The sequence below is a fragment of the Macaca mulatta genome, chromosome 5 (assembly GCF_049350105.2).
Source record: "Macaca mulatta isolate MMU2019108-1 chromosome 5, T2T-MMU8v2.0, whole genome shotgun sequence".
Classification (NCBI taxonomy): domain Eukaryota; kingdom Metazoa; phylum Chordata; class Mammalia; order Primates; family Cercopithecidae; genus Macaca; species Macaca mulatta.
In genome coordinates, this window is record NC_133410.1 from 106,791,562 (window position 1) to 106,817,462 (window position 25,901).

General features: G+C 32.4%; 1 long non-coding RNA gene across 1 annotated transcript in view; it reads left to right on the forward strand.

The window, feature by feature from the left end:
• The window catches only part of LOC144340987 (uncharacterized), a 124,228-nt gene that overhangs the window by 87,393 nt on the left and 10,934 nt on the right, over positions 1-25,901 (forward strand). Inside the window, exon 4 of the long non-coding RNA XR_013417525.1 lies at positions 4,403-4,450. This is a non-coding gene — a long non-coding RNA (uncharacterized LOC144340987). The remainder of the gene's footprint in view (positions 1-4,402; positions 4,451-25,901) is intronic.

Sequence of the window (25,901 nt, forward strand, 5' to 3'; positions counted from 1 at the left end):
GATAACTAAATTCAATGGATGATTCTGGGTGTAGAACATCATCAGGACAATTTAAAATAAAGACTATATTCTAGATAATAATATTGTAACAATAAAACATTTCCTGAATTTGATCATTTTTTGTGGTTATATAGGAAGATTATCTTCATTGTTAGGAGATACATGGTAAAGTATTTGAGTGTAAAAGATATCTGCTAGATTCAAACGGTTACACGATATATCTCCTAAGAATATATTCTCCAACAATAATAATAATTTATAAATATGTGTGTATCAGTGTGTGAGACTGAGAGAGAGAGACACCCACATAAAGAGGCAGAGAGGAAGAGTGCAAATGATACAACATATTAACAATTAGTGTTTCAATATTTGAATTTTTCAAAATAAATTTTGAAACAAAATTTAAACTCTAAACACGAAGTCACTTTTCTAGACATTCAAGTGTTCATCTTCTCTTTAGCTAATATTCTGGTTACAATTCATCTTCCCTAGAAACCAAAGTCCTCTACTCAATCCAGTATCATGCAGTTCAAAGGATGCTTCTTTTGAACAATGTCAGTTTCTACTTTATATGGCTTCAGATTTATTTTTCACTTTGAGTTTTATAAAATCTATATTACTGTGTTGCTTGGGTCCTTCTAATCACTGAGTTTATTTGCATAAACTCTATCCACACATACTAGAGAGAAGCATTTTCTGTTTCCTGTCTGTCAGTCTTGTTATGTTTCTTTGATATTTCACTCTTTCAGATAATTAGAGAATGATAGTGGAAGCAACATTATGCTTCACTTATGAAAGCTGTACAGAGTCTTTATATAACACCAAGGCATTCACCTCACAATCAGGTAATTAGTAATTGAATTATGGTTTAACTATAGAGAATTAGCCACAATGCCTGTAGAAGGAAGTTTCACTTTCTCTTCTTCCATCAAGCCCCGCCACTACATCAACCCACTTTCCTGTATCTGCACCCCTATATTATGTCCCTTTATACTCAGTAGGGTTTTCCCTGGAAGCCCCATTTAATATTTCAACATTGTTCCTCAGACCTAACATGTGATAGCTTCCTTCTCTGCTTTAATTTTTTCTATTTATTACAATATGCATATTATATATTTTATTGTGTATTTTGCTTTGCTTCTTATCTAGCTTCCCGGAAGCTGTTTTTGTCTATTGGTTATATAGTACTTAGATCTATTCTTGACACAGACACTTGAATTATTTTCCTTTTTTTTTTTTTTTTTTTTTTGTAATTCTGGAGACTTTAGGTCTTCGCTTATTTCTGGACAATCTCAGCTAAGATTATTTTGTGCATCTCTTCTCCATTTTCTTCTGTTTTTACTTGGTACTGCTATTAGGCATGTTCAACCTTCTTAAACTATTCTTCATGTATTTCTTCAAGTAAACATTTATTAAAAGCATAACATACATATAGAAAATTGCACAAGTAACTATAATTTAATGAATTTTCAAAAAATGAACACTGCTATGTAACCAACACCCAATCAAAAACAAAGTGTCACCAGTCCTCCAAAACACTCTTACGTTCCCACACCCAGTCACAACTCCCCATATGCACTCCTGAGCCTGCAAGAGCCACAAGAAACTTGACTTCTAATACTATTATTAGATCACCATTGCCTAATATTGAACTTTAGATAAATGGAATCACATAGAGAATTTCCTCTTGAGTCTGGTTTCGTTCATCCAACATTATGCTTGTAATATGGATCCGTGTGGTTGCATATAACATTCATGCTCAGTTCTCCTCTTCATTCCATTTTATAAATACACCACGATGTATTTTATCCACTCTACTTCTGACGACCATTTCTGGGTTGTTTCCAATTCTAGCTATTAAAAATAGTGCTTCTATCCATCATTGCACATGCCTTTTGGTGCACATATCTACACATTCCATTTTGTTATATACCCAAAAGAGAGTAACTGTTGGGTCATAAATTATTCATATATTTAGTTTTACAGAATCTACCAAGTAAAGCATGTGAGAGTTTCCTTTTTCCCCACATCTTTTCCAACATTTGGCTCGTTCTCTCTCTCTCTCTCTCTCTCTCTCTCTCTCTCTCTCTCTCTCTCTCTCTCTCTCTCCATTTTAGCCATGCTAACGGGAATAAAGTAGTATAACACTGCTATGGGCAGAATGTTTGTTCTTCACCCAAAATTCGTATGTTGAAATCCTACCTCTTGCAATCTGATGTTACTAGGAGGTGGTAACTTTGGGAGGTAATTAGATCATGAAGGTCGAGCCCTCAGGAATGGGATAAGTGCCCTTATAAGAAGAGGCCAGAGGGCTAGCTAGCTTTCTTTTCAATATGTGAGAAAACAAGAAGTCAGCAGTCTGCAACCCAGAAGAGGGCCCTTACCAGAACTCAACCATGCTGGCATAGTGATCTCAGATTTCCAGCCTCCAAAACTGTGAGAGAAAAAGAATTCTGTTGTTTATAATCCACCCAGTCTTTGGTATTCTGTTACAGCAGCCCAAACTGACTAACAAAGACACTGTAGTTTTAATTTATCACTTATAATGAAGTTGAGAACGTTTTCATATGTTGACTTGTCATTTGCATATCCTCTTTTCTTTTTAATGTGCCTGTTCAAGTCTTTGTCCATTTTTATTGACTATCTGCCTCTTTTAAATCTATTTTTAGAAGTTCATTTCTAAATTCATTTCTAGATATCTGTAATTAGATATCTTCACTCTTCTCTGTGTCATGCTCTTCCATTCATTTTAATGGTATCTTTTAATCAATAGATGCTCTTTATTTAATGTCATCCAATATATCATCTTTGTATTATTAGTTAGCATTTTTTATGTCCTCTTGAAGTATCTGACTAACAACCTCATGAAGATAGTCTCCTACTTCTTCTTTTCTAGAATCTTGATTTTTTTTTTTTCATTCTTAGATCAACAATACATCTGGAATCAATTTTGTATGTAGTATAAGATAGCACTCAAGATTCTTTTTATCCCATATGGAAACCCAGCTGAATAAGCACTGGTTATTGATAAGACCAACTTTCCATTGTCCTACATATCTATGGCTCTATTTGTTACTTGTGCTCTTCTCTCTCATTTGTCTCTTTATTTTTATGTCAATGTCATATTACCTAACTTATAGTAGTTTTATATAAATCTTAATATTTGGTATGTAAATCCTCTAGGCTATTTTCTTATTCATAATTGCTTTCATGATCAAATTCTATATAAATTTTCATATAAATATTTAAACCAGCATGTCAATTTTCACACACACATACAATCCGCTGATATTTTTAATTGGGATTACATTGAATTTATTTAAAGGTTACTTTTTGAAAAACTAGCATCCATAAAATATTGAATGTATAATCATAATACCTTCTTCTATTTATTGATGTACTTCCTAGTTTTGGTCAATAATTTTTTGTAGTAGTCAGTTTAGAGGTCTTGTGCATCTTTTGTTAGATTTTTGGTATTCTTTTTTATATCATTGGCATGAAATTTTTAATTTTTATTTTCCAATAATTTGTTGCTGATAGCTATAAATTTTAATTTATTTTTGTTCACCGACTGTGCTAAACTCATTTATTTTCATATAACTTACCTGCAGATTATTTTGGACTCTTAAATTTCAAAATGTGTTATCAACAGATGTTTGCAATTTTATTTCTTCCTTATTGTATGGACGAAGACCTCCAGTATAGACTTGAATAGCAGTGGTTATAACTAGCATTCTTGTTGACTTCCCAGTCACAGGCAGAAAAAGCTTTCAATAATTCACCATTATAATTTTTAAAAATTTCTTTATCTGATTATATATTTCCTTATATTTCTTTGTTAATTGTTGTTTACAATGAGCATAAATTTTATTCTTTTATTTCTGAATCTATTAAGATGATCACATAATTTTTCACCATTACTCTATATGCAAATATGGTAAATTATAATTTTTTCATGTTTTATTTTTGTTAACCTTGTTCTTCTGAAATATTTTCCAGCTTTCAAGCAGTCTTTTACATTTTTCATCTCTTTATCTTTTTGAATTGTATTGTAACTGATACCTCATATTTACCTTTACTTCTTTGCTCAGTTGTACCCAGTCACTACATTTTTTTTATTTAACTGAATTGATACACATTTATATATAAATTCCAGATGTTTTATTAGCTTTTAATAAACATTTTATTTAGGTATAGCTTTAGGTTTATAGAAAAGTAGTAGCAAGGATATTAGAGAGTTTCTGTATGTACCATACCACTTTCTCGTATTGTGTTTTTGTTGTTTGCTTTTTGTTTTTTGTTTTTTTTGTTTTGTTTTGTTTTTGAGACGTAATTTCACTCATGCCACTTAGGGTGGAGTGCAATGGTGTGATCTCGACTCACTGCAACGTCTTCCTCTCAGGTCCAAGTGATTCTCCTGCGTCAGCCTCCCAAATAGCTGGGATTAGAGGTGTGTGCCACCATGCCTGGCTAATTTTTGTATTTTCAGTAAAGATGGCGTTTCACCATGTTGGCCAAGCTGGTCTTGAACTCCTGACCTCAGGTGATTTGCCTGCCTTGGCCTCCCAAAGTGGCAGGATTATAGGCATGAGCCACTACATTTGGCCTCTCCTATTGTTATTATCTTACATTAGTATATTTGTTATCACTAATGAATCAATATTGATACATTACTGTTTAGTAACACCATATGTTTTTTCAGATTTCCTTAGTATTCATCTAATGTTCTTTTTCTATTCTGAGATCCCATCTTGATACCATATTACATTTAGTAGATCAGGTCTTTCTGTGACTTTATACCGCACTCCTTTCTATTGCTGTGTAGTATTCCATTACACAGATGTACTAAAATTTGATTTTCCATTCACCTACTGAACAACATGTTGGTTTCTTCAAGTCTATGGCAATTTTGCATAAAGTTTTGTAAATATTTGCATGAATGTTTTTATATGGACATGAGTTTTCTAGTCAGTTGGATAAACACCTAAGAACACAGTCATTGGATTGTACAGTAAAGATACATTTAGCTCTGTAAGAAATTTTATACAAAGTTTGTGAAATATGTGGGGGAAAAACATAAAAATGCAATAAACAGTAAAAAATGACACAAATAAAAGTATGCAGTATAACAACTACTTATATAGCATTTACATTGCATTAGGTATTATAAGTAATCTAGAGATGACTTAATACTTTGGAAGATGCCAAACTATCTTCCAAACTAGTAGTGGTGCCACTGTTCATGCTGGAATTAATTCTGTTATAGTCAGTGTTGTTTCTCAACCTCACCAGCAATTCACCCAGTTCTGTCACCCAGGCTGGAGTGCAGTGGTGTGATCTTGGCTCACTAAAACCTCTTCCTCCTGGGCTTAAGCGATTCTCTTACCTCAGCCTCCCAAGTAGCTGGAATTACAGGTGCACACCACCATACCTGGCTAATTTTTGTATTTTTAGTAGACACAGGTTTCCCAGGCTGGTCTCCAACTCCTGACCTCAGGTGATCTGCCTGCCTTGGCCTCCCAAATGTTCCTTATATTTTTACATGCTTATTTACCCTATCACTGGTACTTGCCTGGTACATGTCACCATATAATAGTGGGGATAAATAGTGGGCGAATTGAATTATTATTTATCAGAATATTTGCAAGAAATCTAAATGTATTCTTGCATAGGTATATATCAACAGTCATAAAAGATCGTATTTATGTCCACTCAATTATAGTACTCAACACATGCACCCTTAAAAAAAGTCATTATTTTTTTCTATGCCTCTGTTTTCTTCAGTTGGAATAGTTTCAGAATTGTATTAGGTTAAGTTCTTTCCCCCAGAGAGTAGAATTTTATTTTGGAAAAGGTTACAGTCTTACTTCATAATGCTTACTCCTCTCTCCTTTGAAGGAACGTTTCCAGGATTCACGCTACAAGAACTTGTGGGTGAGCTACTAGAGAGGAAGCATGTGAATATGTGGGTTAGAAAGTCTGGAGCTTTCTAATTCCCAAGCTAGTTCTGGATCAGCCTCCAGCAATTTGTCAAAATTACCATTGTATTCCTCCCAGTTGATGGATCCAGTGGTTTCAACTCCTGATCTAATTTGCTGTATCAATCTCCATTTGTCTCTGTTCAGATTTCAAAATCATGGCTGTTACTGCAACTTGTTTTTAGATGGATCCAAGTGAAGTCATTATTTTTCATTTTGTCCAGATTTTTCTTATCGTAAAGAGTGATGACTTTCAAGCTCTTTATATATTACAGCTGAACCCAGAAGTCTATTTGGATATTTGAAAAATATATCTGTTCTTTGTGTATATATGCTTTCCCGATTATTCATTCTGTGTTCTATTATATCATTTGTTTAATCATATTAATCATGTATTTCATAATCTCTTATCAGATTCTTTTATCATGTACAGTCTTCTCTTGTATCCATAGGGGATTGGTTGCAGGAACCCCAGTGGATACCAAAATCCTCAGATGCTCAGGTTCTTGATATAAAATGGCATCATATGAGCATATAACCTATGCACATCCTCTCATATACTTTAAATCATCTCTAGATTACTTATAATACCTAATACAATGTGAATGTTACATAAATGGTTATTATACTGTATATTTTATTTGTATCATTTTTTCTGTTGAATTGTACTTTTTGGTGTTTTTCTCCAATATTTTTGATCCGTGGTTGGTTAAATCTGTGGATAAGGAACCCACAGAAACAGGAGGTCCACTGTAATGTTCTCGAGTATATTAAATCTCCTGTTGTTTACATGTGTTTATTCTTCCTCACAGTGGTTTGTAACTTTTTGGTGGTTGTTGTTGTTGTTAACTCATTTTCAGAGTTTAGGAAAGAAAAATTTGTTCAAAACCAAAAATAGCCCTACAGAGAAGTTTTGTGTTTGTTTCTATAAGATTCCAGGGTTTTAAATAAATCCTTTCTATCTATGTATTATAATACCAAAAGGTAATAAAGAGTATATCCATGCCTATGATTTACTCAAGCCCATCATTTGAATTTTTCCTGTTCCAAATATCCAGCCACATCCAACTCGTAGCACCAAGGCCACAGAGTCTATTTGTCTGAGATAGAAATGTTTGTGTTTATACAGCCTTAATGAGTGTGTAATTAATAGAAGTTAGGATACATCTGCATCAGTTTTGTTTCTGAATATCTAGATATGCCCTAATCACTTAACTTTTAGTGATAATGGTTAAGATGAGTATGTTTTCTTGAACTATACTGTCTACATTTAGAGTCAAGCACTGCCTCTTAATAGTTTTGTGAATGGGGCTAGGTACTCAGCTTCCTTTTCCATTAATGGGAATGAGCAGTTCTTAGAAGAGGGCTTGGGACATAGCAACTGATCAACACTTGTTAGTTATCTGTGGCATTTATTAATATCCTATTTCTACTTCTTTCTGTGGATGTTGTGTTTATTTTTCATATAAAAGTTTTAACTTTTTAGATGACTAAGTCTATTACATTTTTCTTTTGTGAGTTTCTTCCATCGTTTATGGTTATATTATTCACACCTTCACAGAGTTTATCAAAATCACCCAAAACGTAAGTAAACATAGCAGAAATGTAAGAACAAAAAAATGAGTCATTTGAATAAGTTGGTAAATTAATGAATATTAGAAAAAGAAACTAGTGATCTTTCTCCATGTCATTTCAGAAAACTGGATCATAGATTATTGGAAGCCATATATCATGCATTCAAGTGTGAAATAGGATTACCTATAAGTTGAGAAATAGTTATAGAGTTTGTTAAAGATATTTGCAATAGACTTTCTAGTACCCAAGCTACTATAGTCAAAACCGAGAAATGTGTGAAGAAAAAAAATAGTTAACATTTTAGTGACATTTTTAAAAAGTTCACAACATTCAAAAGAAATACTATAGCTGAGAAATGGAAAATGACTAAGTTATCTCCAGTATCTGAAAAAGGTCACAAGAATTGCATAGCCACTGAATTTAACCCTATCTTCTGGGGAAGCCTTAACCAGACATTACTTTGACATTATTACAATCAAAATCTGATTATATTTAAAACCTTACTAAATGAACATTTTTCATTTTCATGGCAATTATAAAAGAGGTTTATCATTTCATAAATTAAAATGTTAAAAGTATATGATTTTAGTTTGATGATTTTAATATTTAAATTAGGTAAAAAGCATATAAATTCTTAATCATATATTACCATAATCAAATACTCTTCTTCCTTTATTCATATAGAAAAAAAAATCCCAAGCATCATCATTCAATACTAATGGCAAGAGTAAAACAGAATAACCAGATGATGATTCACCAAACGAAGTTTTCAACTTTAAAATAAATTACATATATAATGAGTTCAAGAATTCATTTTACATTCATACAGTATTCATGTTATATGAACCACAAGGCATATTAATAATAAAGTGATTTTTAAAACCTATTAAAAAGAAACCAGTCTGTTAACTGACTATACTCAAAATGGAAAGGGAGAAAAAACCATTATGAGAAAGTAGGCAAATAGGCTAAAAAGTTTAGATTGTTTTGTTGATTGGATCAGGAGATAAATGCAAATGCAGAGTAGGCTAATGAAAAATAATTAGATAGAGAGCAAAGAACACTGCCAGGAACTCTATAAGTCATCTCATAGTTTGAGTAAGAATATGGCTGATAGAGTTTTTAAAGCTGCTTTTCCTTTTTTTTTAAAAAAAAAAAAAGATGGCATAGGACTCTACCTACTGCATTAAGAATGGATTTGCTCCTAGGTAAGGTACTTATGTGGCATACTACATAGACTGTAGAGAATAAACATTATATTATCTCTAACAGAGTAAGTTGATAGGAAAAAGAGAGGCATTAGCATGTTTAAAGATTTTGATACATATCCTTATAAAGATTAATCCAGTGATTAAATTATACTTTAACATTCCATCATTAATTTCTTGTTTAAACAACAAAAACTAAAAGAAAAGCTTCTATATCTAGATTAAAGTTGATAAGACTCTAAGAGATTAGTTAGTACACAAAATATTTGTCAAACTTTTTTTCCAGTGTAATGGTTTCTTCAAAAATCTGTGACAGTGACAAACTTCTATATTACATTTTACTAGTCTTTGAAAGCAATGACGGAAAGTTATTTCTTTGGGTTTTAAAAATCCATATCTATGCCCAACCAAGTTTGTTTCTTTTTTAATTAATCAAAAATAAGCACATTCTTTTCTTTTCTGATTGACCATCAAGAAGAAAGGAAAACTCTAGTGCCTTCTGTGCTATCTGAAAATGATCTTTATTGCACAGATTGCTGTAACTGACGTCACCTAAATGGGAGCTCCCTACAAGCATCAGTCATCTCCTTTTGTGCTTTATTCCATTTTTTTTCTCACATTCCTAAATGTATTGCATGCACTACCATATAAAGCTCTGTATCTGGCACCTTTGATTTTCAGAAGAAAAGGTATTTAAAAGTGGTAATAACCAGTCCGAGCAGCTTTTCTGGAGGTGGTCATGGTAAATAGAATCCCTGGACTATTAAATTTTTCCTATGCTCTATAAACACTATAAAACAGCAAATCAACTCCCTTCCAGTTCAGATGAATCCTATTTCCTTCCCCTAGTCAGAGAAAATTCTTCCATGTGTCAAATAGCCTCCTAGTGATTTGGCCTACGCAGTGGAATGGGAAAATGAAGAAAAAGATATCTGAGAAAAGCAGTTTTATTTAGTCAGGCTACTTTAAGGTTTCTCACAGATAACTAAGAAACACGAGCTCTCCCACCTTGACCATCTGGCTTCTCTTTCCACACAGATATAAAAACTACAACAGAACCAAAATAAAAACCACATACAACCAAAGTTTACTGCCTTCAAAATATTATAGTATGCTGGTCTATACAATTGAATTAGCTGTCACTTTTCTATGAAATATGGATGAGAAAAACAAAGGTTGGTAATACTCTCACATATCTGGAAGCATTTTGTTTTAAACTCAGGCAAACATGTGCCATCATGATGTTCAGGTAGTGCTATTAAAATCCACCTGTTTATTGGCTAAAGGGAATGCTCAGTTTTCTAAAATAACAACCCAATGACACCTATAACTTTTTAAAAAATGCATGTTAATATATTAAAGAACTGAGTTCATGCTAAATAATTTGGATTTGAAATAACCGTAGTCATTCTCTACTTTTTTGGAATAAAATGAACCAAAACCAGAAATGAAGGAATATTGATCAAGCTAATCTGTAACAGCTGGGAGAAAATGTTGAGGATTGGCTTGACAGAAACATTGGGTTGCCCCATTATTAATGGTAGTAATGTAGAAGAAGGAACCAAATACAACTTGTAGGATGTTGCCAAGAGAGAAAGTACAGTGAGAGCGCAGAATCAGAGAGGAAGATATTAGATTCGGTTCTGGACATTCTGAGTATAATATGTCTGAGGGATGCTAGGATAAGCAAGAGAGCGGCAGTTGTACATTTGAATCTAAGATTCATGAGATATAAAATTAGTTGTTTCTGACCCAAGACCTCAAGGAAGACAAAAACCAGAGACCCAAGCAAAACCAAGTAGAAAGACCAAGCTCATAGAGCCAAAAAGGGAATCTGAAGAAATGCCACAGTAAGACACAGACACAGAAACTAAAACACAGAGGCAGAAATCTCCATGTCAAGAAGTCAAAAAGGCAAGAGGGAGCATGTGTGCCAAAAAAAGGTTTTGTTTTATGTGCAGGTTAGGACATAGTGAGAGAATGATTGGAGAGTATAAAGGACCAGTAACCAAATGAACAGATGATTAAAGAGATTTTAATTTGAGCATGTCTTATTTCTAGGAGATATGTATATATAAAGAAATAGAAATTTACATGACTAAAAAATATGCTTCTGTAACAATGAATCCTAGTGAAACCACTGTATATGATGAGCTATGATTGTAGATGGTTTATGCTTATTTCCATCTTATAAAATAAAATGAAAGTCAGATTCAGGACAATTATTTTCTGATTTTTAATATCAGCCTTCTCCCTCAGGAGAGAGAGAATTAACAATAAAATAAAGTAAGGAGGCATTGAGATTAGAGAAATATGATAGACGAATCCTCTTAATGAGACTCGGGTGATTTTAAAACACAGTTGACAGACTGAGACTGGAGGCACATTTGCCTTTCTGGTTTGTACTACATTTTCAAATATTTTCACTAAACATTTTCTGTGTTTTATAGTGTGGGGGGAAAAATTATTTTGCAAGGAAGAATTTGGTACAGTATATATTTTTCCTAAAATACATTATATTATCTTTCAACATATATTATATAACATGCAATCTTTAATATATAGTAGTCCCCCTTCATCTGCAGGGAATATGTTTCAAGACCCCTAGTGGATGTCTGAAATCTTGGATGACACCAAACACTGTATATACTATGTTGTTGTTTTTACACACATTCTTATGATAAAGTTTAACTCATAAATTAGGCACAATAAGAAATTAACAACAATAATAAAACAATTATAACAAAATACTATAATAAAAATTATATGAATGTGGTCTTTCTCTTTCCCTCAATATATCTTTTTGTACTGTACTCACAATTCTTGTTATAATGTGAGATGATAAAATGCAATGAGATGAGATGAAATGAGGTGAATGACTGACACAGGCATTGTGATGAGATGAAGTGAGGTGAATGACATAAGCATTGTGATGGGTGAAGTGAGGTGAATGACATAGGCATTGCACCGTAGCAGTAGGCTACTATTGACTTTCTGATGATATGTCAGATTGAGGGTCATCTGCTTTGGGTAATCCTGGATCATCAAGCCATGACAATATCGATGGTTGGGTATTAGGAGCAGTGTCGATGTCAATGTCAGTGACTAATAAGTAGGTAGTGTATACAGCTAGATACACTGGACAAAGGGATGATTGACATCCTGGGCAGAATGGAGCAGGGCAGCCTGAGATTTCATCACACTACTCAGAACGGCAATTTAAAACTTACTAATTATTTATTTTTGGAATTTAGCACTTAGTATATTTGGATCACAGTTTACTGTGGGTAAGTAACTAAAACTGCAGAAACTGAAACCACAGACAAGGGGTGGGCAGCTACTGTACTTGATTTATGGTGAAACATGCATCTTTATAAATTTGTTGCATATTATTATGTCATGTACAATATATTGATTATCACAGAGTTTAAACCGTGTCAGTTATCTGAGTAAATGTCTCCTGACCACAATCTCTAGTTGAAACAATAAAAATAGTCATATTCATATTATTAGAATAATATGCTATTGCTAATATTTCAGTGTTTTGCAAATAATCTTAGAATACTTTAACTGAAGTGATTCTTGTATATGGTATACATTTTATCTGCAGCAAAATACCAAAATACTTCTCTGGAGATCCATAGATATTCTGAAAAGGTGACTCAGGGACCATCTTAGGGGAGGAACTAAATAGAAGTGGCAAAAAAGATCAGCACTCAACTTTCTCCCAGAAAAGCTGCAATTGTGTGTTCATCCCATTGGCTTCTTATTCCAAAATTCATTTTAACACAATGTTTTAATGTTGGGAAAAATAAAACTTAATATTCCAAGAAAAGTTTTATATCAGTTAAGGATTAATATTATAAACACAATATGAATGGAATTTGAAAAAAACATTTTTTGAGTGTTTATAGATTTATCTGAGTAATGCTATCCCTTCAGTTTCACATGACTCAAAAACAAATTTTTACACAGCAGGTTCATCTCAATGGTAAATAAATCTTTTTCTTTCTTTCAAATTCACAAATTAGTTTTAAATATACATCACACAAAATCACATGAAGGCTGATTTACTTGAGAACATTTATGTGTATATTGAGTGTAAATAGTATTTTGTAAGAAGCTTATAAGTCACTCCTCCATCCTAACAACAACAAGAAAAATAAGAAATCAACAAGTTTTTTTAGTTTCATCAGAGAATTGAAGTCACAGGACAAACCACTGCCCAGAAAACTGAAGGGATAAATAGAAACAGAGAAATGCAACTTAGTGGGGCAGAAATTCATTCTGAAATTTCCGTAGGAACCAGTGCTACGGTAGGACAATCTGTAATTGATGAATTGCTGGAGGCTCAGTGTGGACAAGTCTAAGAGATAAAAACTCCAGGGAGACGCAGTCCGTGGGCATCCCCCAACTTGGGTGAGTTTCACCTCCAGGAGCTTGCCTTGGTTCTCATAGTGAATATTGGAGAAACATCTAGTGCTTTCAGCAGGGAAAGGGGAAAAGGAACCATTTTAAAACATGTGAGAGTATTCTGTTCTTAGCAGGGCCTGCTCTCAGGAAGAAAATATGTCCATACAAAACCTGCACACAGATGTTTATAGCAGCTGTGTTCATAATTGCCAAAACTTGAAAGCAACCAAGATGTCTTTCAGTAGATAAACTAATTATTAATTATTTTATTACCTAATTATTAACTGTGGTACATACAGATAATAGAATACTATTCAACAAGAAAATGAAATGGGCTATCAAGCCATGAAAAGACATGGAGGAGCCCTAAATGCATGTTACTAAGTGAAAGAAGTCAAACGTTGAGGCTACATGTGATTCAACCTATATGGCATTCTGGAAAAGATAAAACTATGGAGACAATAAAAGGATCATTGGTCCCAGAGGTTAGGGAGGAAGGAGGTGGAGAACAGAGGGTTTTTTTGATCACTGAAACTATTTTATACAACAATGGTGGATACGTGTCATTATACATTTGTCAAAACCCATGGAATGTACACCAAGAGTGAACCCTAATGTAAACTTTGGACTTTAGATGATAATGTTGTTGTCTCAGTGCAGGTTTATTGATTATAACAAATGTACTACTATGGTCTAGGATGTTGATTGAACGGTTGTCTTTTTGTGGGAACTGGAGTTTATGGGAACTCTCCATACATTTTGTTCAATTTTTCTGTGAACATAAAATTGCTCTAGAAAACAAAATATGTTAACAACAACAACAAAAAAGACCAGAAGAGAGTAAAAATGTTGGCTTTCTTGCATTTTCCATTCCATTTTTTAAAGCAACGATCATGGCTGAAATGAAAACACAAAAAAGTGGTAACTGTGGAGGTTGGGGAGCGGATAGTAAGCATTCCTGTGGGATGGTCGTTTTATCCCTAATATTGCTTAGAATTGCCAGCTCATGGTGGTAATACTCCAACTGACTTTTAGTGGCTTTGAACATGATTTTAAGTTTTTCTACAATATACTCACTTATTGCTTGCATGAACAGCAAATTTTCCATACTATCCCTTGGTATATATCAGGGACAAGGAAGATGGTTACAGAGAAGGAGAAGGTTTAGCCAGAATCCTTTATGACTTTTAGAGAGAAAAGCCTATATTAATGTCAGTACTTTCTTTTTAATTTCTTTTATTGAATTTTTATAAAATTATAAAAAAGAATGCTCACTGGAACCAGTAGAAAAAAACCCCACAGAGCTGTATTTTTAAAAGTTAATAAACCACCAACTCTCCTCAAATACAAAATTCTTACCTAGCAGGTAGCAAATAACTTTCTGTGTAGGTTCACCCATACTTTTCTCTTACTAAAACAAATATACACATAAAGATTTAACTTACATAAATATATGGCATTATGTAGTATGTATAATTCTTTAACATGCTTGTTTACTTAGTGATATATATGGTTCTCTACAAGTTAATTCATATAGGATTAATTCATTCTCTTAATTAATTTATTCATTCAATTAGCATTTTTTTGTTAAAAATATACTACTGTAATTTATTCAAATCTTGCCAATGGATAAGAGGGTGTTGTTTATAAAATATTGAATAAACATCTTTGAAAACAGATCCTCATATATAATTTAATTATTAGGGATAGTTTCTAAAACACAGATTTTGCTGGAGGCAAATAAATAGTTTTTCCAAAAATACTTTAGCACTTAATGTTTTCATTCTTTAATTTGCCTAACTTTTGTTGAAAACAGTATATAATTGTTTTGATTACTATTTCTCTACTAAATAATTTAAATTTCTTATGTTTATAGTCCATTTACCCTTTCTCCATAATGAACTGTATATTTGTATATTAGGTATTTCTTAGAAATCTTCACTCTTTAACTACAATGTGTATTGTATACAATGTTTATAAAAAATTTTCACTTATTCTAACATATATGCATATATGTTATATAGAACACATATATGCATATATGTTATATAGAACACATATATGCATATATGTTATATAGAACACATATATGCATATATGTTATATAGAACACATATATGCATATATGTTATATAGAACACATATATGCATATATGTTATATAGAACACATATATGCATATATGTTATATAGAACACATATATGCATATATGTTATATAGAACACATATATGCATATATGTTATATAGAACACATATATGCATATATGTTATATAGAACACATATATGCATATATGTTATATAGAACACATATATGCATATATGTTATATAGAACACATATATGCATATATGTTATATAGAACACATATATGCATATGCATATATGTAAAATATGTATGTATTATATATGTACCATATAGTATATATGTTATATTCCATATAATATTGTATACTGCATATTACATATGTATGGTTGATATGTGTGTACAGGTCCTACATGGGTTTTCTTTTCATTATTCCATAAAATTCATCTCCTGTCATACTATCCCCCTTGTTCACACTGCTTCACTGTTATTGCTCTGCTCTCCCCTAACATACCATGAATACTTTGACCTCAGAGCTTTGCACCTGTTGATCTTGTTGAACAGAGGCTTTTTCTTCAGACTGCTGCCTGGAATGACCCTTGACTGCTTAGATGCCTCTCCTGAAAGGTAGTCTTTACAGAGACTTTCCCTGGCCGCTTACCTAAAAGGCCAGCCAACCACCACCATCAGGCTCATTCCTGCGTGATTTTGGTTTCTTTTTCTTTACAACACTTACTACTACCTTAAAAAAAAAGTTAACTTGTTTATATGTTTATTTTTTCTCTGTACCATTAGAATGTAAGCTCTGGGAGGAAGAAATCTTGTCCATCTCTCTCATGCCTGTATACCTAGTGCCAAAGACATGTGGGCACTTAGGAAATTTGTTAAATCAATGAATGTATGAATTAATATATTGTATTTAATTTATAATGTGGTAAATATTTGAATAATATTCAGTTTTCCTGTACAGCATTGTGGCATGTTTTCCATATATGTGCAGGTTTTATTTGGTATCCTGAAACAAACTTCTATAGTTTTCTTCATATGTATCCAGTAACTTAGTAAATTTACTTCTTAATATATCTAGTTTTATTTGGGACATTATAATGCCTAGTTATTTTTTCATAATCAAAAATTCTTAATTTGTTATTTTAACTTAAAAAATTTTTCTATATATAGCTTGTTCCACTGACTTTGCAATATTCTCCTAATAATGCTAATGGTTTTAATACTGTTTCTTTTTTCTTTTTGCCATATACATGTTATTCATATCTCACATTTTAACATTTTTTCTCCTTATTTGATTATTTTTCCATATTGCATTGTTTAGAATCTCTAAAACAAAACTGAATGACAGTGATTCAAGAGGATATCACTGTCTCCATCCAGATTTTAATGGAAATAAGATTAGTGTTTTAACATTTAATATTATGCTTGCTATGAACATTTTCCATATAGTCTTTAAATTGTTTTAATGTGCTATCAAATCATATTTTAGTTTAGCTTATTATTAGGACAGGTCCCTGAATTTTGGAAGCAGATTTGCAGCATCCTTTAAAATAATTACATTGTTGTTATCATTTAAGTTACTATTGCAATTAGTTACATTGGAATATTTTCCTTCATCCCAACAATAAATGCTACTTGGTTGCAAATATCATTCTTTTAATTTCTTGATTCAGTAAATATTTACTGATCATGAGTAGACATCTGACACTTTTCCAAATGACATCTTCAAATGGATATATCAAACAGACCGTTGGATAATTAATTTCAGAGTTTGGGGACAAAACTACAGCCAGATTGGAGATATTATTAAGGAATCACCAACATGGAGTAGACCAACCTATAACAATTTCAAGGTGCTGTCACTGGGTTGTGAACAGTTACTCTATGAGAGTCCTCTGAGTGTGTGTGTATATGTTTGTGCACATGCATGTCCATATTGGTATGTAACCCCTCAGTAAATGTTAACTATTATTGGGTATTTTTTCTGGTGTTACTATTTTATTTTACAATAGCTTTTATAGTAACTGTCATTATTTCTATTAATTTATACCAGTCACATTTGTTCTCTGACACAAGGGTCATTTATAATGGCAATTTATCATTTTGTATAACAGTTTCCAATTTTCAGTTCTGAACTCCTAATCACCTGAGTGGATGCCATTAATTCTAGGGGTTTATTTATCCTTATCCTCCTAGAAAAATATGTAAAGAAAAATTTTATATCATTTTACTCTATCTTCAATCATCAGGTGTTCTTTATGATAGCTTGTCTTCGCTTTTAAATGATTAAAACCTCCTCCTTTCCTTGTTTTTATCGTTATTTACTATTTCTTCTCTATATCCTTTGACAAATCTTATCCCTAGTTTATATTAATTCAACACATACTTGTAAATCACCTACGGTATGATAAAAACCAGCATGTTAACAAAATAAAAAAGCATCATACACAAGTAAGGCTTGTGAAGAACAGGAAGTCTAATTAAAGTGATTAAGCTATCACATAAGTAATAATACAAGGTAGAAACTAATACATTTATGATATAAAGGATGAAAACGTTAAACAGAGACTCGAAGGAGATTGCTGATATTTCTGCATAGAGTGACAGGCAAGCTAACATTTAAACTGGGTTTTGAAGCATGGATTGATTTTGGAAATGATAAGTAAGTGATACACAAAGTAGAGTAAACAGAATATGCAAAGTAAATAAAGCAGAAATACTGAGTCAACTAGTATGTGGAATCACAAGTACTTTTATTAAGCTAAAATTATAAATATAAAATGAACTAATAGTTATGTTTAAAAAGCACACTAGAATCAGAAAAATGGAGGGTTTAGGAATAAATTGAGACTTCTTACTTTTTACAGTGACCTGATTGTTTTACTTCTGATAGACGAAAAGGGCAGCAACTTGAAACATGAACTGGAAAAATTAATAAGAGAGGATCACTGTAATTTTCTTATGATAACCTTGATGACCGCCAATTAGTAGGGCAGTATTTGTTTTTATGTTTATACCATTTTGTCCTGAATCTTAAATTATTTCAACATAGTCTCTAAATTATGTAGATTGTTTTTTTAAATGCTACTTTTAAATTATTTTTGTACTCATTTAGTTATAGTTTAGCTTTAATGAAATTAAATAACTGATAAATTTGTTAGGTTTTCTCTTTTGTTAAAATTTTAATTTCATTATGCTATCACGATTGCCTAATAATTCAAATAACTAAAAAAATGAGGAAGGGCTTGTCAACCATATCTCTAGACTTACTATATATTACTAATTTGTTAAATTGATTTACAAGTATCCCAATGATAAACACAAAATGAACCCTAGAAACCAAGCCAAATATATATGAGTGTGTGTGTGTCTGCATGTGTGTGGACTTCATATGTGAAAGACCAGGCATAAGTAATTGGATGATGGATGCAAAGACAGTTGTTCATCCACATTAATAATACTTGGATCCCTACAACAACAGCATACAAACAGACTCAAATATTAGATTGATTAAATAATTAAATATAAAAACAAAAAATTTGAAACTATTAGAAGGATATATAGAAAGCAGAATATGTTTGTGTTTATGCGTGTGTATACACACACACACACACACAGGCATAAATAATGATTACTCAAACAGAAATTAAAATACTTAAAATAAATAAGGAGATTGCTAATTTGCCAAATCACTGATCTCATATATATATATATATGTATATATATAAACACACACATAGTTGATTTTTATCAACTCTAAGGTTAAGGGAGAAAGATTATTCTGAATATCCTTCAGATTACACTTAGCATGACAACCTTATTTTCACCAAAACACACCAGACTATAAATGGTATAAAGTACAAACTCTTCTGTATAAAAGAAAAGATACAAAGCTTTCAAAATCTATCCAAAATCCCCAATTAAAATAGTCTTCATAGAATACTACATAAAGATAAATAATTTAGTGTACTATAAATATCCTTTCAAATCTGACATTCTATATTAAATATTAGATTGCATAATAGAAATAGCTGTAGAATTGATTAGCATCTAGATTTCTCAAATGGAATCCTTAAGATGTTCCACAGATTCTACACTAACCAGATTTTAGAGTCTTTAGGAAGATTTTAGAATTGGATATCTATGACTTATGTAAATAGATTAAGGTTTCCATTATAGATCAAGGCAGAATAACAAAGACAAAATTTACCTTCTTTTATTCAACTACTAGAAAACTAGGTAAAATACATGAAACAACAGTCTTCAGCTATTGAACAGAAGGCACAGGACTATGATACTCAAGAAAAGGGAAACAAAGTGATTCCTACAATTGAATCAGCTTACTCTTTTGAAGCAGTAATGGATAATATGTTTCCATATTTGCTGAAACTATAATTCTGTAGATCCAGGAAGCTGCACAAATAAGCATAGAGCTGAAAAACTATTTTGCACACTTGTAATAAAATATACTTATCAAATTAAATGAAACTGGTTATTTGAAAAGATCAGTATAATTGACAAACTTCAAACTGATCAAAAATATAGGAAAGACAAAAAATAATATAAAGCAAGAGAACCTCAATATGGATCTATAGATATTAGACAAATAAGGGAAAATTATGCAAAGCTAATACATTTGACAATGTATAAAAGATAGACAAATTCCATGAAAGATACAAACCACTAATGTTCACTCAATATGACTGAGTTAACATGAATAGCCCCGTTTACTAAAGAAATTGAATATCATTTAAAAGTCTCTCCCATTAAAAAAAAAAAAAAAGAAAGAAACGGGAGGCACAGATTGCTTCAGCAATAAATTTTATCAGACATTTAAGAGAAAATAAGGCCAATTCCACTGAAACTCTTTAGAAAAGTGAAGGAGACAGACTTCCTTACCTCATTTTAAGAGGCCTGCAATACCTCAATACCAAAATCAGATAAAAACATCATAATTGAAGAAAACTAGAGACCAATATATTTCATTAACGTAGATCCAAAACTTTCTTTTCCAAAAACTGTTTAAATCAAATTGAATAACATACAAAAAGAATAATACACTATGACTAAATGGGGTTTGTCCAAGAATGTAAGAATTGTTTAACATTTGAAAAATCACTCAGTGTAATTTACCACAGTCATAGATTAAAAAAGAAAAAAAAAAGATTATCTTAAAAGATACCAAAACAAATCTGACAAATTTCAATACATTTATGACAAAAATTAGCAGCCAACTATAAATAGAAAGACTTATTTTCAAGCTGATAAATGACATATATGAAACGATTACAACTAATATATTTATTGATGAAAGACTGAGTGTTCTTGCCCTAAAATGAGAAGTAAGACAAGGATGCCTTTGTTTACATTTCCTATTCAACATAGCACTGGAGTTTCTAGCCAATTTAATAAGACAAGAAAAATATAAGCATACTGATTGTAAAAGAAGTTGTAAAACTTTTTTCACAGACAAAAATAAAAATCTATGTGGAAAAATAAAACAAGCTTACAAAAAAGACACGAGAATTAATAAGTGAATTTTTCAATGTCACAGGTGTAAGGTCAATGTTCAAAAATTTATTGTGTTTCTAAATACTCGCCAAGAAATGTTGAAATTTGAGGTTGAAATTGTGCCACTGATAATAGCATCAAAATGTATAAAAAACTTAACGATACATTTAACAAAGCATGTTAGACCTGTATGCTGCAAAGTACAAAACATTGGTGAGAAAATCTTTAACATTCCTAATAAATCTTTATTAATAGATTAGAAGATGCAATGTGAATTCTCTCCAAATTGATCTACCGATGAAACACGATAGAAATACCAGCAAGCTTCTTTTTCAGAAATTTCCAAGCTGATTCTAAAATTTGTAAGGAAATACATTACTCAAAATAGCCAAAATGATGGTGAATCAAATTCCAAAGATTTAGGACTTAATTTCAAGATTATACACTATAATTACACATACCAAAATAGTTTGGATATTGATTAAGATAGATATGTAGATAAGGGAAACAGAATTCAGAGTTCAAAAATTGACTATTGTAGATGGTCTGTTAATTTTTTACATAGATGCTAAAGTTATTCAATAGAAAATGGGAAATATTTTCAACAAATATTGCTGTAATAACTTTATATATTGGTATGCCAAAAATGTCTTATTTCTCTATGTCATGCCATGTAAAACAATTAAACTTGAAATAGCTCTTAGATATAAATGTAAGTACTAAAACTATAAAACTTATTGAAAATAAAATTCTGGTAGGAAATCTTTGTGTCCTTAGGCAAAGCCAAAATTATGAACCACACAATAAAAAATTGATAACTTTGACCACATTGAATTTTTAAAAATTCTCTTCAAAAGAAATCTTAGAGAAAATAATACAACAAACCTTATCCTGGGAAAAAATGTTTTAACAACATATAGCTTATTCAGGATTGTAACCAGAGTACATTAAAAATACCTGTAGCTCAATAATAAGAAGGTAAAAACCAATTAAAGTAAGCAAAATATTTGAATAGGCGTTTCACAGAAGGCTATAAATAACAAATAGGCATATGGAAAGGTATTTAACATTATTAGTCACAGGGAAATGCAAAATTAAAACCACATTACACACCTACTACAACAGCTAAAATTAAAAAGAAAATATCCAGTGTTAATGATTAAATGTAGCAACTGATACTCTCATACATTTCTAGTGGGAATTTACAATGTTTCAAACACCATGGAAAATTCTTTCCCAGTCTTTTATGAAGTTAAATATACACTCACTAAGCCCACTCTTACTTATTTACTCCAAAAAAATGGAGATACATGCTCAAATAAGGACTTGTACTTAAATGTTCATAACTGCTTCAATCACAATGGTCTAAAACTGAAAGCAATCTAATGCCTCATCAATTATTGAATTAACTAACATAATATCGTATAGCTATATAATGTAATCCTACTGGGCAATTGAAAACACCAACCTATTAATGAAACAACATAGATAAATTTGAAAACCATTACAGTAAATGAAAAAAAAAAAAAGCAAAGCAAGATCATCATGGTGGACGGGAGGCAAGACTAGATTGCAGCTTCAATTCAGACAGACAGAGCTGTGTGCAGAGGCTCATATCATGAATTTTAGCTCCAGAATGACTGCAAGAACAAACCAAGAATCCCGAGAGGACCCACAGCAGGACCCGGGAGACACCCCAAATACTGTGCTAGTATCCACAGCTGAGAGACCCACAGATAGTTCACCAGCCTGGAGCTAGCTAGACTTGCTGGGTGGCTAGGCCCAGAAAAGAGATAACAATCACTGCAATTTGGCTCACAGGAAGCTACATCCATAGGAAATTGGGGAGAGTACTACATCCCACTACCACACCCCATGGGACAAAAGAATCTGAACAATAGCCTTCAGTCCTAGACCTTCCCTCTAACAGAGCCTACCCAAATAAGAAGGAATCAGAAAACCAACTCTGGTAATATGACAAAACAAGGCTCTTCAACACTCCCCAAAAATTACACTAGCTCACCAGCAATGGATCCAAACAATGAAGAAGTTTCTGATTTACCTGAAAAAGAATTCAGGATGTTAGTTATTAAGCTAATCAGGGAGGCACCAGAGAATGGTGAAGCCCAAATGGAAGGAAATGCAAAAAATGATACAAAAAGTGAAGGGAGAAATATTCAAAGGAATAGATGGTATAAACAGAAAACAATAAAAGCTTCAGGAAACACTGGACACACTTAGAAATGCAAAATACTCTGGGATGTCTAAGCAATAGAATTGAATGAGTAGAAGAAAGAAATTCAGAGCTCAAAGACAAAGTCTTCTATTTAACCCAATCCAACACAGACAAAGAAAAAAGAATAAGAAAATATGAACAAAGCCTCCAAGAAGTCTGGGATATGTTAAACAACCAAATCTAAGAATAATTGGTTTTCCAGAAGAAGAACAGAAATCTAAAAGTTTGGCAAACATATTTGGGGGAACAATCAAAGAAAACTCCCCTGGCCTTGCTAGAGACCTAGATAACAAAATACAAGAAGTACAAAGAACATCTGGGGAATTCATTGCAAAAATATCATTACCTAGGTACACTGTCATCAGGTTATCTAAAGTTAAAATAAAGGAAAGTATCTTAAGAGCTGTGAGACAGAAACACCAGGTAACCTATGAAAGAAAACCTAAATTAACAGCAGATTTATCAACAGAAACCCTACAGGCTAGAAGGGATTGGGGTCCTATCTTCAGCCTCCCCAAACAAAACAATTATTAGCCAAGAATTTTGTATCCAGCAAAACTGAGCATCATATATGAAGAAAAGATACAGTCTTTTTCAGACAAATAAATGCTGAGAAATTTACCACCACAAAGCCACCACTGCAAGAATTGCTAAAAGGTGCTCTAAATCTTGAAACAAATTCTGGAAACACATCAAAATAGGACCTCTTTAAAGCATAAGTCAGGCAGGACCTATAAAACAAAAATACAATTTGAAAAGCAAAAACAGAAAGCAAAAAACCAAGGTACACAGACAACAAATACCATGATGAATGCAATGGTACCTCCCATCTCAATACTAACATTGAATACACATGGCATACATGCTCCACTTAAAAGATACAGAACTGCAGAACGGATAAGAACTCACCAACCAATTGTCTGCTGCCTTCAGGAAACTCAGCTAACACATAAGAACTCACATAAATTTAAAGGGGTAGAAAAGGACATTTCATGCAAATGGACACTAAAAGTAAGCAGGGGTAGCTATTCTTACGGAAGACAAAACAAACTTTAAAGCAACAGTAGTTAAAAAAGACAAAGAGGGACATTATATAATGGTAAAAAGGCCTTGTCTAACAGGAAAATATCATAATCCTAAACATGTATGCACATAACACTGGAGCTCCCAAATTTACAAAACAATTACAGCACTAGACAGGTCATCAAGACATACAGTCAACAAAGAAACAATGGATTCTTTGTTGAATCCATGAAACAAATACCACAAAACAAATGGGCTTAACAGATATATACAGAACTTTCCATCCAACAACCGTAGAATATACATTCTATTCAAGAGCACAGGGAACTTTCTCCAGGATAGATCATATGATAGGCCACAAAATGAGCCTCATTAAATTTAAGAAATTTGAAATTATATCAAGCACTCTCTCAGACCATAGTGGAATAAAACTGGAAATCAGCTCCAAAAGGAACCTTCAAAACCATGCAAATACATGGAAATTAAATAACCTGCTCCTGAATGAGCATTGGGTCAAAAACTAAATCAAGTTGGAAATTAAAACATTCTTCAAACTAAATGACAATAATGACAGAACCTATCAAAACCTCTGGGATACAGCAAACGTGGTGCTAAGAGGACAGTTCATAGCCCTAAATGCCTTCATTAAAAAGACTGAAAGAGCACAAACAGACTTTCGAAGGTTATACATCAAAGAACTAGAGGAACAAGAGCAAGTCAAATCCAAACTCAGCAGCAAAAAGGAAATATGAAAATCAGAGCAGAAATAAATGACATTGAAACAACAACAACAAAAAAAAAAAACAAAATATAAATGAAACAAAAAGCCTGTTCTTTGAAAAGACAAATAAAATTGAAAGACCATTACCAAGAGTAATGAAAAAGAGAGAAAATCCAAATAACCTCATTAAGAAATGAAACAGGAGATATTACAACTGACACCACTGAAATACAGAAGATCATTCAAGGCTACTATGTAAACTTTTATGCACATCAAATAGAAAACCTAGAAAAGATAAATGAATTACTGGAAAAATACAATTCTCCTAGCTTAAATCAGGAAGAATTAGATACCCTGAACACACCAATAACAAGTAGTGGGATTGAAATGGTAATTTAAAAATTACCAACAAAAAAAGTCCAGGACCAGACGAATTCACAGCAGAATTCTACTAAACATCCAAAGAAGATTGGTGCCAATCCTTTTGACACTATTCCACAAGACAGAGAAAGAGGGAACTCTCCCTAATTCATCCTATGAGGTCAGCATCAACTTAATACCAAAATCAGGAAAGGATATAACAAAAAAAGAAAATTACAGACCAATATCCCTGATGAACATAGAGGCTAAAATTCTTTTTTTTTTGTTGTTAGTATTATACTTTAAGTCCTAGGGTACATGTGCACAATGTGCAGGTTTGCTGCATATATATACTTGTGCCATGTTGGTGTGCTGCACCCATCAACACTTCAGGACCCGTCAACTCGTCATTAACTTCAGGTATAACATCCAATGCCATCCCTCCTCTCCCCCCTCCCCATAATAGGCCCTGGTGCGTGATGTTCCCCTTCCCGAGTCCAAGTGATCTCATTGTTCAATTCCCACCTATCAATGAGAAGATGCGGTGTTTGGTTTTCTGTGTTTGCAATAGTTTGCTGAGAATGATGGTTTCCAGCTGCATCCATGTCCCTACAAAGGACACAAACTCATCCTTTTTTATAGCTGCATAGTATTCCATGGTGTATATGTGCCACATTTTCTTAATCCAGTCTGTCATTGATGGACATTTGGGTTGATTCCAAGTCTTTCTGAATAGTGCATAGTGCCACAATAAACATACGTGTGCATGTATATGCATAGCAG